The sequence below is a fragment of the Eptesicus fuscus genome, chromosome 16 (genome assembly GCF_027574615.1).
Source record: "Eptesicus fuscus isolate TK198812 chromosome 16, DD_ASM_mEF_20220401, whole genome shotgun sequence".
Taxonomy (NCBI): Eukaryota; Metazoa; Chordata; class Mammalia; order Chiroptera; family Vespertilionidae; genus Eptesicus; species Eptesicus fuscus.
Genome location: NC_072488.1, coordinates 6408057 through 6423358, shown reverse-complemented (window position 1 = coordinate 6423358; position 15302 = coordinate 6408057).

Here is a 15302-nt window from a genome sequence, read left to right as displayed (position 1 = left end):
GCACAGATAAGGCAGAGGTTAGTAGAATTGGATCTATTATTATAATGAGTTTTGGTAAAAGACTTAATGTAGGAAAGAAAAGGAAATAAGAAAACATATAAATCTGATTATTTTTTCATAAGGCAAAATGGGAAGGATTAACATAAACAACCTAAGTGTTTGCCTCACAAAGGCAAGAGCAGGGATGAAGGGAAGAGACTCCTATAAGTATGAAATTTTGCAGCGTATGAACTTTTGAAATTGCAGTAATGTTCCACATATTCAAAAATAAAATCAACAAAGATGTTGGGAAAAACCTTAAACAATACAAAAGGGAAACAAATAAATCCACTATATTTAAAATTAAAAAATATATATAATCACACTAAAGGAAAACATAGATCTAATGCCAGTGAGTGTGGAGTACAGAACTATTTTTTAATATATTTTTATTGATTTCAGAGAGGAAGGGAGAGGGAGAGAGAGAGAGATAGAAGCATCAATGATGAGAGAGAATCATTGATTGGCTGCCTCCTGCATACCCCCTACTGGGGACCAAGCTAGCAACCTGGGCACATGCCCTTGACCATGCCCTTAACTGTAATCAAACCCGGGACCCTTCAGTCCATAGGCTGATGCTCTATCCACTGAGCCAAACCAGCTAGGGCCAAGTACAGTACTATTAACATATAACTTAAGATTCGAGGAAATGAAACTTCAAATAAACCATGGACTCTTATGAGTAGGATTTCATCTTTTATCATATTATTTTGGGCCCAACAATTCTAAAACTAATTGTTATGTATTGTAGACTTAAGTAAATATGTTGATGTAATTAGTAGCCAAAGATCTCACTATGGAAGAAGCAAGTTGGGAAAGGGGGAAAGCAAGGAAGAATCATGTGGATTTGGACTGGAATGTAGGTGTTAATTGAATTTGCAATTTCTAAAGAAATATATACATATAAATATGTTTGCTGAACCCTAGCTCTATCTGTGGAAAGTGCTGAGAAGCAATGGCACCCAGTAGTAATGAGCCCATCTAGCACCCAGATCCTGGTTTGTCAATATCATTCCTTGATAGAAAAAAAAAAACAAAACAGATCATTGGAGAAATTACTGAATCTATGGCTGGAGTGATAAAAGTACAAGGTGAGCTTGAAATATCTTATTATACTAAAAAGTAAAGTTCTCAAAAGAATGCAGGAAGGATGCCAAAAGATACAGGAGCCAGCTTAAACTGGCAACCACTGGCATCAAAATAAAGAAGATAATGGATTAAGAGCCATGATTATGACCCATTTATGAATATACAATAAAAGTTATAGATAATAGAATATTTACAGATAGGTATGTAAGTAGATAGAGAAAGAAAACGGAGCTTTTTCTTTTAATAGGATGCCCACTGATGAATGAGAATGAAGTTGTATAGTTATCTTTGGTTTAGGCAAGAATCATTAATGAATGCTAAATCTAGGAGAGAAAGCTTATTAATTGCAAGGGGAATATTATAACTATAAGTTGAGAAACTGAACTACCTTTTGACCAATGATCAAAATTAGCATCACCAATGAGAGCAGATAAACATTGTAGATTCTGGATGTGAATCCTGAGAAGGATACAACCTCACTTCTGTGGTATTCCCACCAGGGATACAGAACCAAAATGGAATCATGAGGGAACATTAGGTAAATCCTGATAGAAGAATGTTCTATAAAATAATTATTCTCTATTCTTCAAAAATGTCAATCACACAAATGGCTTAGCAAGGTCAAGGAACTGTTCCAAATTAAAGGACACTAAATGTAATATGTGACCTGTGACCTTGCGCTTAATCCTGCAAATAAAATAAAAATACTAGTAATGGTATGATTGGGGCAATTGACAACATTGGAATACACAGTGCAGGTTTAATAAAAATTTTGTATCAATACATTTTCTAAATCTGGTAACTATACAGGGGTTATATAACAGAATATCATTTTTCTTAGAAAATACATGAAAAATATTAAGGGGTAAAAGAGCATGATGCATGTAAACTATTCTCAAATGATTCAGAAAAGAATTACAAGATGTGCACAGACCCACACAGACATATAGAGAGCTTTTGCTAAATGTGAATCTTGGTAAATGATCTATGGAAATTTTATTAATAGTTGAGCAGGTTTTCTGTTAGCTTGAAGTTATTTCAAAATAAAAAGTTAAACAAACCCCATTCAAGATGTATGACCAAATAATGATGCTCAACAGGCCCCACAGTTAGTTTAATTTACCAGGTAGCAACCAGCCAGACACCTGAGTATCACCTGAGCACTACATGTGTGCACCAATATACAGCCACTTCCAGGAAAGCACTTACAGAAATCTTGACCCTCATAAAACTACCTCAGCCCAACTCTATAAGGATCCCCTAGATGGCCTTGAAGAGTATGATGCCACACTTTCTGCAGGACCTTGGTGACATCAAGAGCAGCCCAGATGCATTGTGGCCTTGAGGATGAATTCTCTTCCCCATGGTCATTGGCCTCTACCTTAGTGAATGCAATCTGAGAGCTTAAAGAGCAAAGACAAAGAAGGACCCGGTGCTAGAGCTTTGCAGGCTCTACTCACAGGAGAAATTATTTGAAAAATCCCTTGAAAGATTTTAAAGAGGCCACATGGTGGAAAGATAGATTTCTAGGCTTAAAGTTCTCGCACATGAGAAGTGTTATGACTGAGAGTATCACTTAAATGGAATGCCTTGAGCCCTAATTTTGTTAATTGCTAAGTGGCTCATTTTCATATAATGCTTTCAATTCAGGAATACTCTCTCTATAGTAATATTACTGTCAATAGTAGCAATAACCATTATTTATAAAGCATTTATTCTGGAATGAGACTCTAAGTGCTTTACATATATCTCATTTAATCATCAAGAGAGCTCCAAAAAGTAATTATTGTTTCTGCATAATAATAACAATTATCACTATAGGTGAAGCTCAGCTAGGTCAAGTAACTTGCTGATATCACAGAGAGTTAAGTAGCAGTGCTAGGATTCAAAGGCAAGGTGACATTAAAATACAAGCTCTTAATCATTATTACTCCCATAATGTCCCTTCTGAATATCATGACCATTTTTAAAAGAAAGAAATTGAGATCTGGAAAAGTCAAAGGATTTATCTAAGTTTGGAATGGCCTTGTTTATAGCATGCAACTCCAAATTTGGCATCATTCCTATTCTGGTTGCTACAAGGACCATATAAAACAATGATAAAAAGTACTTCATAAATTGTGAAATATATGAATATGTGAGGATTAAATATCATTCTTGCCTTTAAAAACTTCCCTGGTGCATCATGAGAGCAACTGCAGCAGGAATTATAGGGAGAGCTGAGACATTGGAAATGAGTTGGGCAATTTCTTATAAAGTTAAACAAACACTTACCATTTGACCTGATGATCCCACCCATAGGTATTTACCCAAGAGAAATGAAAATAAATGTTCACATAAAAATCGAGATGGGAAATTTTATTGCAGCTTTATTCATAATTGCCAAAAACTGGAAACAACCCAAACATCCTTTGACTGGTGAATGAATAAACAAACTGGAACATCCATGGAATTTAATAGTATTCAGCAATAAAATGAAATGAATTACTGTCGCATGCACCAAACATGGATGAATCACAAATGCATGATGCTGATAAAGAAGCTACATTCTGCCCTACTGGCATGGTTCAATGGTTGAGCGTTAACCTATGAACCAGAAGGTCATGGTTCCATTCCTCGTCAGGGCACATGCCTGGGTTGTGGGCTCAATCCCCATTGTGGGGCATGCAGAAGGTAGCCAATCAATGATTCTCTCTCATCATTGATGTTTCTATATCTCTCTCTCACCCTTCATCTCTGAAATCAACAAAAATATATATTTTTTAAAAAGTTACATTCTGTATGTTCCCATTTATATAATATTCTAGAAAAGGCAAAATGATAAGGACCTAAAACAGAGCAGTGGTAGCTGCTGGGTATGGAGGAAGTGCATTGATCCAGGCTGGGTATGGAGGAAGTGCATTGATTACAGGGGTAGCTGCTGGGTATGGAGGAAGTGCATTGATCCAGGCTGGGTATGGAGGAAGTGCATTGATTGCAGGGGAGCATGAGGAAACCTGGTCAGGTGATGTAGGTGGTTTCTATCTTCATTGTGCCCGTGGTTACATGACTTTATGTATTTTGCTAAAAATTATTGTAGTCTCAGAAAGAGGATCGATTTTTTTGGATGTAACTTATCCTCTAATAAATCTAACTTAATTTGTTTTAAAAAAGGAAGCTGAGATTCTCTAAGAGTTGGCCAAACAGCTCGATGGATACAGCACTTGGCATCCCTCTGGTGTACTGGGAATACCTTTCAGGAAGGTGCCTATATGCTAGAGATGGCCCATCAAGGTTTTCCCAGAAAAACCATGTGCACTCAAACCTCACACAGATGTCTCCAAGCAGGATTTTTGCTATCCCCTGGCTTGCTTTCACTGCTCAGTTTATTGTGCTTGGATAACTCAGCACCATTAAAAGTGCAGCCCCTGCTGAGGGGCTCACCTGGAGTAGGTCTGAGGATGGCTCACCTGCTTGGTTCTTTTATTGGAGAACCATCGGGGCCTCTCTCCTATCAGGAGCTCCCCTCCCTTTCTCCAGCTCCTCTTCATGTTTCCAGGCCCAGCTTAGCTCTGCCCCCGTGACCACCTCAGCCCATGTGAGGCTGCACATTGTTTCAGCTCAGTTTGCCCTTCATTTGGTTCTTATTATATGCTACTAGAGGCCCGATGCACAAAAATTTGTGCAAGAATAGGCCTTCCTTTCCCCCAGCTGCTAGCACTGGCTTCCCTCTGGCACCTGGGACCCAGCTTCCCTCCTCTGGCCGCTGGCAGGCACCCGGGACCCGGGTTGGCTTCCCTCCATCCCAGCTTGGTCAGGAAGGACATCTGGAATATCATCCGGAAGACATCCGATCTAATTAGCATATTACCCTTTTATTATTATAGATGGTTTGTAATTGCCTGTAGCATCTTACTCAGGCTCTCCATACAGAGGCAGGGTGGTAGATCTTATTGTGGCTAACGATATCAATTTGTCTTCCTGCTCCCAGATAGAAGGTAGGCTTTCCTTCCTAAATGCCTTCACAGGTAAGTTGAGCTGTGTGACAGCAGCCCAGAGACTAACTGTGAGAATTACTGTGCACTCCTTAAAGACAGAGCTTGGAAGAGAAAGTCTGACATGTCAATGGATTTGTTTACCTGATTCCAAATGCAGACGTCTCATATGGAGATGATAAAGACTCAAGTATTTGGAATCACGCAGGTACCATGTAAAAGACAGCTTATGTATAATCATCTGGACCTTCAGTGAACTTGGTGTGGGGACAGAACAAACTTCCTGTGACAAACTTGAAAGTTGGGCACTGTTTGTCACTGCACTATAACCAAGACTATCCTGACTAATACAAGTGGATGGCATAGAAACACATCTGCTAGGTTAAAACCCAAACCCATGGAAACCAACCAGAGGAAGATGGAAGCAAATATGTCCACAGCTGCAGGGTTTAACATGCTGCCTCGGACACACCCAGCAAGTTCTCAATAAATGCCTGTTACTGACATCTGCTCTGGCCACACAGATAGTCAGCGAAGCAGGGGCCTATGTTTTAACACAATAGTTATTTCAGAGCATATGACTCTACACAGTAACAAATAACAAAAATTTAAGATCATAGGTTTTAATCTCCATCTCCTGAAATAATAGGAACGTACCTAAAAGGAACATTGGTTAGAAATCAGCCATTCTTTTTAATTATACTTTCTTTTAAGCAAATTAGATATTTACAAACCTATTTAGTGCCTCTTTACTCAAAAGTCCTGCTACAGATTCTCCTGATTATATATAAATTGACCAAAAACCAAGTCATGTTCAATGTACCCTGATCATGTGCACGCATACACACACACACACACACACACACACACACACACACACGGAACATTTTGTGGCTAAAATAAGCACTTTATTACATTTTATTTTAGGATAGCCTTGGGCTTGGAAGCTAGGTAAGTAAAAACAAAAATGAGATCCCATGGAAAGAACACTCGATTTGAAGTTGGAAAACGGGGATGAGAATCCAACTCTGCTGATCCTACATGTTTGGTCTTAAGCATCACAATCCCCCGCCCCCACTCTGAAAAACAGACACAATATCATCTTATCTGCTTACTCTACATGATAGCCTTGAGGTAAAATAAAAAATGTGTTATATTCAATATCATTTAAAATTAGTATATCCCATTAAAAATCCTCTCTCTCTTATAATAGATGCACATATTCCACTTAGGCCAACAAATAGTTTTTCCTTCACAACAGCATTTTATATACTCTCAGATTTCTACACTTGATGATTTCCCATCTCAGAAGGGAAAAACACATTTTAATGCATTTCCTCATCAGTGCACTTACTTCTAGGCTCACTACTCCGGAGTGTCAGCTATCTTCAACTCATCACTCCAGTCGCGGGTTTTGGAGTTTTCTCTTCTCATCCAGGTGTTGTCTTCACCTCTGACCCTGCTCCTTCTCTCCCATCCATGTGGGTTTTCAGCAGGCGACGTGGGAAGTCAGGAGGGCCGGCCTTGCTGTGGACAGCACCTTGGGCGATGGAGAGGCTTGGAGGCCCCGGGAGAGGGGTGGAAGCCTGGGAGTGCCGGGCGAATCCATGCTGATAGCACCGTCGGTGGGAAGGCTGGTCTGGGAATTGTTCCCCTCAGCCTGAATAATGTCCACAATGTCTCGGCGCCCTGACATGGCTGGACTTCTTCCGCTGCCACTTGCTGGGGAACGATTTCCTTAGGATCAGCCTTCATTCAGCGAACCTCTGCACTGCAGGGTCTGCCTGGGGGGTGCTGCCAGCATGGTGCACCTCAGTAGCCATCTCTCTGCCATTCCAGAACTCCTAACTGAGTTGCCGTCAGGGTTCTCGTGGCATAAATTAGGAACAGAAAAACCCGTTTGAACTCGTGGCTCTGGAAGATCCATAGAGCCATGAGGCCTGTTTTGGCAAAGGCTCTCTGAGCCGGGAAACAGGACAGGCCAGCCCATCCCTGGGCTGTGCGCCTCCCATCCCAGCAGCAGGGCCACTGGGTAGGCACCAGGCTGCCTGTTTGCAGGGCTCTGCTCCCCACCTCCGCAGTGTCCTTGCGGTGCTTGGGGCGAGCTCAGAGGGGCAGTGCGTGAAGGCTGATGGAGCCAGCAGGCTCCCTGGGAGAGTGTACTGTCCCTGGGGTCTGAGCGGCAGGCAGCCCAGGTCCTGGCAACTCACAGGACGACTTGGTGCTACCATTGGGTAACTCCCCATTCTGTGTTTTTTTTAAATATATTTTATTGATTTTTTACAGAGAGAAAGAGAGAGGGATAGAGACTTAGAAACATCGATGAGAGAGAAACATCGATCAGCTGCCTCTTGCACACCCCCTACTGGGGATGTGCCCGCAACCAAGGTACATGCCCTTGACCGGAATCAAACCTGGGACCCTTGAGTCCGCAGGCCGACGCTCTATCCACTGAGCCAAACCGGTTTCGGCCCCATTATGTTCTGATGTAAAGGTATGGGGGAGTCGCTCCTGGGGGTGACACATTCACAGTGTCTTAAGAAAGATACTGGCCTTTTCTAGTCCCTTCTCTATGTGCACAGAAGTAAGCCCAGCACACCTCAGTCTGACAGGGTCCATCGGTCATAAAGAAGTGACACCCGGAGCCACAGCGAGGGTGGGGCAGTGGCAGCTCAGCTGCAGCCCCCCCCCCCCACGTCCCCCCCATCCCCCCACTCTGGGACCTGTGCTCTGAGCTGCACAGGAATCCGCGCCCCGTTTTAGTTTCTTGGCCCGGCCTCTCCTTTCCAGCACTCCGTTTCAAAACATCACAAGCCTCGCAGGTGGTTTCTGTTGCACCACAGCTCGTATTCCTGACAGATCCCACAGCTGTACGCTAATACTCCTTGATGCCTCCAGCCTGAAACTCTCCCAGACACACTGGCCTGAGAGCCTCCAAAGCCGCGCATGCGAGGGCTGACTGCACAGGAATTCCGCATGGGCCTGAGGGTGCGGGGCAGGGTGTTTTCAGCAGGAGAAGCTTCAAAGCCACTTAGCTCTGAACATCCAGGCATTTGACTACATTAGAAATCCACCCTCCCTTCAGGGCAATGAGCATGGTGGCCAGGGCCCTGGGGCAAATCCAAATTACTATAATTACTATGAGTTATCACCATTGCCACAGTTGCAATCACGGAATTAATGTTTATTGAATGAATAGATGAAGAACAACAATAATAAGGGTTAACATTTATTGGTTCCCTCCCATTTGTAAGGCACAAGTCTAGATTAGGCAATTTCTCTCTACTGCTCACAACCCCTATACCAGGCAGACACTAATTTACACATTTTATAGAGAAGAAAATTCAATAAATAACCTGAACAAGGCCACACAGAATAGTGGCAAAATAGGAAACTAAATCTAGATCACAGCCTTCCAAACTCGACTAAGTCTATGTAATCATGCCGAGTTTAAACAACAAGCAGGTATTGGGAGTGCAATAGAGAGTCTAAGAGCTTTGGAAATCAACTGCCAAGGACCTGGTTTCTGTGCAGAGGTCTGTCTTCTAAGAAGCAATTGGGACACCTCCCTGGCCAGAAGGAAGACGGCCATCATTGCCCTAGCAAGCAGAGAAAAAAAAGGGGTGCAGTGGTTTGATGCAGTGAAAAAGAAGTTTCCCAGATTCAATAAGAAATGAAGATCAGAAAGAAAAAAAAAATACATCTCCCAGGAAGGGTGGAGGGAAGAGAAGAGCATCATCCCTGAGGATAGATGAGCAGAGTGACTATGAATAAGCCCCAGCGTTTAGAGATGGCAGCCAATAAAAAGAAATGCTATAGAAGTAGCTTTTGAGTGTCCATGTCCTTCCATCCTTCTGAAATAACATGGATTGTGTGTAATGCCATAGATTACCTATAATGACTCCAAAATGTGGTTTCTTTAAATCCAGAATTTTTGAGGCTCCCTCTGAGAAATTTGGCAGTGGTAAAAATTGTCAAGATGGAGGAAGGGGGGAAGTTCAGGAAATATGGTGGGTTCAAGCCATCCAAAGGGGCCTGAAATCAAGCTAGAAAAGCATGAGCAGGGGTAGGGGAGCCCCATTGATTGTCTGCTGAAGAAACATGACTGAGGGCCTGAGCCAGAGGGCTTCGCAGAGGGAGAGGCTGGAGGGCTGCCTAGGTCCCAAGTGTAGAACTAACTCATGACTTATGGAGAATCTGACAGGTCTGACCTTGGAGGAATGAAGAATCCCACTGGAACTGACCACAGCCCCTTCACTGGGCTTCGTCTCAGGCCCCAAGGAAAGCCTCCATCATTCTCCCAGTATGATTTGGGTATGAACGATATCTGGGGGTCTCAACCACAGGGACAGGTCTGGGAACAGTCTCAAAACACACATCTTAAATCTCTTCCACTTGATTATGTAGTTTTGATTCCATCCACTGTCCATGTAGATGGCTGAGAATAGAAAGTCAGAGGCAGGTTTGGTTCTGGGAAGCAAAACATTCTAAATCACATAGCCATGAAACACAGAGTTATGAAACTGAATTTGATTTCTCCAGAAGTGACTGGAGGTGCCCAAATACAGAAATGATCAAGCTAACACAATTCAAGATTTCTGTTGATTTATTTTCACAGTTTAACAAACACATTAGTCATAACATTAATGCTTTTAGTTGAATATCTAATTGGACGTTCAATGAGAAGTTGCTATATATGAAGAAGTAGGTATGAACTGAGGCAAAACACACAGATACTACCCCTATTTTACTGGGAGTTTCCCTCTAAGTACAGACTGAAATGAGTTTCACTATGGTATAGTATTCCATTGATGATCTTGGGCCAGAAGCATAACATAGCATTATGTGAATGTAGAACGGGTAGACAGTGTCCAAAGGTATTGAACATACAATTGACTTCCCTCACCTGCCCACTTCAGCTTGCACAAGGAACCTGAAGGAAGAGAAGAAGGAAGACAAACTAGTTCACTTTCCAGAATACAGAGTTCTTTAATCCTAGAGAGCTTGAGATCCCATCACCAAAGCTGATAGGGGTGAAGGGGTTTGGATAACATGGAGAGGAACTGCTCCCAGGTGGGTAGTCTATTAGAAGATCCCTGCATAAAGTTAAAACCCCGGTGGCCTATCAGCTTTGTAGAAGGTTGAAGGAGACATAAACTCACTGCCAAAAATAGAAGATCAAGGAATCTTCCTCGTCTCTACATTGGCACTAGTAAAGGAAAGAACTCTCCCCGGAGGTTTCATAACCACAACAGACCCTTCACAGGTTTGCCATCCAAATGTATGCCACTTGTGAGGTCTGAAAAATCTTAAATGGACAATTTAATTTAAAGTGGTCCTAGGTCAGTGTGCCCCCAGGAAACTGGCAGAAGCAAACACACACCATTCCGGAGGAATACTAATTCAAACCAGGCCTCAAAGAATGCCCACAGACACAGTTCCAGAGAACATGAACAACTCACTTGGAAAAAGAAAAACACAGAGAGACAAGGAATTTTGAATTAAGTACAGGAGAATCAGTTTCCTAAAAATATCAGATATTGTAATTCACAGAGAATATATAACTATACCTTCTTTATTTGAAGAAATAAAGGAGGAGCATGAAAATATGAACAAAGTATACATGATATTTTCAAATGTAAGAATGTTTTCAAAAGATACAAATAAAATATTAGAAATAAAACTATAATAATTAACATTAAAAGTTAAATGGATAGTTTAAGTAGAAGATGAAGGTTAACCTAGAATGTAGATAAAAACGATAGTATAAAAATGCAACTCATAAAGATAGAGAGATTAAAAAATACGAAAGAGAAATTAAGAGCCAGAGCGTAGAGTGAGGAGACCTGACAAATCCCTAATTACAATATAGGAGAAGATCCGAGGAGAATAAGCCAATGTTTAATGACACTACTTTTGAGAATTTTCCAGACCCACAAAAGAACACCAATTCTCAGATCCAAAAAGCCCAGTCTATTCCAAAAAGAATAAATAAAAAATAACTTCACAAAAAGATGTAGCATAAACAGTGAACATCAAAGAAAATTACTCCTAAAAGCAAATAGAGAGAAAGGATGCATCTCCTGAGTGTCAATAAGACAGATGGCCCATTCTCACATTAGTACATAGGGAGGGCAGAAGCTGTGCAATGTCCTGGAATGCTCTGCTCAATAAAATTATTTTCAAAAAGGAGAGTAAAATAAAGACTTTTTTGAAGGATGAACCATGACATTTATCACAAATATACATACATTTACTGAAGGAAATTCTAAAAGAAGTAAAAGGGGGGACGGCTACAGAGTGGAGGGGGTCAATGAGAAACTAAGGGGACAACTATAATACTTTCAACAATGAAGATAAATTAAAAAAATAAAGTTAACAAAGAAGAAATGATGCACTAGCCAGTTTTGCTCAGTGGATAGAGCATGGGCCTGAGGACTGGAAGGTCCTGAGTTCGATTCTGGTCAAAGGCACGTACCTCAGTTGCAGGCTTTTCCCTGGCCTGGGCCCTGGTGAAGGCTCATTCAGGAGGCAACCAATTGATGAGTTTCTCTCACATCAATATTTCTCCCTGTCTTTCCCTCTCTCTTCCACTCTCTCTAAAAATCAATGGAAAAAAATCCACAGGTGAGGATTTAAAAAAAAAGAAGAAGGAATGATAAGCAAATAAATTGGCAAGTGGATTAATCTAAATAAATATTGACTATGTAAAATTTTTGAAGTTTAATTTGTGGGGAAATAAAGATAAAATAGAGAACAAACAGTAAGGTAGAAGTTTGAAGATGGGGCAAGCCAAGTGACGTGTTAAGGCCTTGCTACTCAAAGTGTGGTCCAGGTACCAGTAACATTGGCAACACCCAAGGGTTTGCCAGAAATGCAGAATTTCAGGCCCCACCTCTAGCCTCTGGAATCATAATCTGCATTTTAACAAGATCCTCAGGGGCTGTGAATATACATTAAAATCTGAGAATCTAATCAAAGTACTTTGAATTTGTTAATTATGCATTCTAAAAATAAAAAATATGACTAGAGTAACTATTGAAAGCATAGATAGACATCCTATCTAATAAAAGAGTAATATGCAATTTGACCATCACTCCAACACACAAGATGGCTGCCCCCATGTGGTCAAAGATGGCTGCCCCCCATGTGGACACAAGATGGCCACCACAAGATGGCCAGCAGGGTAGGGCAGTTGGGAGGGACCAGGTCTGCAAGGGAGGGCAGTTGGGGGGGACCCAGGCCTGCAGGGGAGGGCAGTTAGGGGCAATCAGGCTGGCAGGGGAGCAGTTAGGCATCAATCAGGTTGGCAGGGAGTGGTTAGGGGGTGATCAGGCTGGCAGGCAGAAGCGGTTAGGGGCAATCAGGAAGGCAGGCAGGTGAGCAGTTGGAAGCCAGCAGTCCTGGATTGTGAGAGGGATGTCCAACTGCCCATTTAGGCCCGATCCCAATGGGCAGTTGGACATCCCTCGAGGGGTCCCAGATTGGAGAGGGTGCAGGCTGGGCTGAGGGACACACACCCCTGTGCATGAATCTCATGCACCGGGCCTCTAGTAGAGTATAAATTACAAATAGTAGAAAGAAGAATGAAGGAATCAGGGGGGAAAAAACTTGAATCAACTTGTCAGTCAATATAAATATAGTTTATATTTCTATACTAAAAAAACTCATATATAATAGGCTTAAAACAACAAAGGATAATTTCTCATTCATGCTGCATATCCTTTGTGAGTTAAAAGGGAACCAGATTGAAGTAATTCCTTATATATTTGCATTTAAATTAATCATGTGACCATTGGTGTTCTGATCATTTCTTTCTAATTTTCTTATTTTGCTTTCATTCTTGAAGTATATTTAGTAGAATACAGTATTCTAGGTTTTCAGTTATTTTCTTTAAGTATTTTAAAGATGTCAATTTGTTGTCTAGCTGTTACTCTTATTTTTTGCTCATTTCAAGGTAAAATGTCTTTTTTTGGTCTACTTTTAAGATTTTTGTCTTTTAAGTAGTTTTACTATGCTATGCCTAGGCATTTAAAATATTATTCATCCAACTTAGGGTTTGCCATTTTTCTTGAATTTTGTGACCTGATGTTTTCATCAATTTGGAATCCTTCATGACCAGTTTCTCTTCAAATCTGGAATCTACCAGAATTCTTTTCCCTCTCCTCCAAGGACTTCAAATGCATCATAGGTCAGATCTTTTCACCAAGCCCATATGTCTTTCATGCATTTTTATCTATCTTACATGTTTTTTCTCTGTGCGTAGGAGTTTGGATATTTGATAGTAATATATGTTTTAGATTACTTAACTTCTCTCCTGCTATGAATAATTTGCTATTAAAACTGTACTTTCAGTTCTTAATTCTATTTTATGTAGTTTTCAGTTCTAGAATTTCTATTAGATTATTTTATATGCCATTGCTCCCTAGTGAAATTCTCAACTGTTGACATGTCTTCTTTCACATAGGAATCATAGTCATTTAAAAGTAAATAAAAAATGGGTCACCTGCTGATCTGATTCTATTGTTTGTATTTCTTCTTGGTTTTTGTCCTTTTTGTCCTATTTCCTGAAATGCTTGGTTATTTGTATTGAATGTCAGACATTATGAATGAAACCTGTAAACATAATTTGAGATTTGACTGATTTGTCTTCTTCCAATAAGGGGAGAGTTTACTCTCTAGTGGGCATTTAAAGTAGGTGCAGATCACCGTCATCCAGTCTTTAGTGAGAGATGATCTATTTCCAGCTTGCCTATACTCCTAGAGGTTACTCCTCCAGGGGTCTGACCTGGAAGTAGGAGACTTTTACCAAGGACCCATTTTCCTGGTAGGCTGAATCCATTTTTTTAAATTGATTTTTTACAGAGAGGAAGGGAGAAAGAGAGGGATAGAGAGAAACATCGATGAGAGAGAAACATCGATCATCTGCCTCCTGCACACCTCCTACTGGTGATGTACCTGCAACCAAGGAATTGAACTGAGACCTTTCAGTCTGCAGGCCGATGCTCTATCCACTGAGCCAAACCGGTTAGGGCTGAATCCATTCTTTATCTCCTCAGTCCACATACTTATCAAATGCTCTGCTCAATTAGCTGCCACTTCCTGCTCAACTTTTTAGGCCTTTGGCCACATGCCAAGAACAGCAAATATCTTAAGTGAAAAAAAATTGCAAAATGTTGGATTCACCTCAATGCACCTATTTCTTTCTGGGTTCTTTCCCAACTGGGCAGTCCTGGCTGCCTTGCTAGGTTTCCAGTGTCTACCTGGGTATTTTTCCCCAGCTTCTCTAGATGTTCTTGATGGGAGTATTGGTCTGCAACAAGCGATTTCATCATTATTGAAAATGCAACTCCAAATTGCCACAGTGAATTTGAAATCTTATAAGCACTCACATATGGGAGGAGGAGAGGAAAATAAAAATGTATTTTGTATATGTAAACCCAGAACATTTAGTGTCCCCAACATTTTGTAAGTATAAATAAATTAATAAAGTATTCCAGCAAAAATTTTTAAAAAGAAACAGCAAACTAATATAGGGTGCCGTGTGCTTTTCTATGAGCTGCACACACATTATTTCATTTCTCATTTCTAACAATACTCTAAGGAAGATGCTTTTATTATCCCTATCTGATGATGAGAAAAATAAGGCACAGAAAAACTAATTAACTTATATAATGTCATAAACACAGTAGAATAGGTAAGCTGAAAACCAGTACTATATTGTTTCTCAAAGAAGTAGATGGAAACTAGTATGACAAGGAGAAATAATGAAACCTAGAAGTAATTAAGAAGATCTATTAAACATTGACATGTAGGAGCATCTTTTAGAGGACAAAGTTTTAATGACAAAAAAATTACATCTCTTTTTCTGAGTCCACTCATGCTATTGTTATACGTGGGGAGCACTGCTCATCCCCATAGGTTGCTGGTGGGAGTGGGTTTCTTGCAATATCCTGAGACAAAGTATTTTCCGAGACTTGCACGGGAGGGTGAGTGTTGCAGAAAGTTCTATTTTTGTGGAATTATACCCCTTAGTTTCCAAGGTCCCATGTCCCTTCGTCCTGCCATAGAAGAAGTGGAGCTGCGGCTTCCGCAGAGCTTAAATCAAAGCCATTGCCCAGAGTTTTCCTTACATATTGGAGCAGTGGCCAGCCCAGCATCTAGCCAGCTTACTTTGTGTTCTCAGTTGCAGTCCATCAG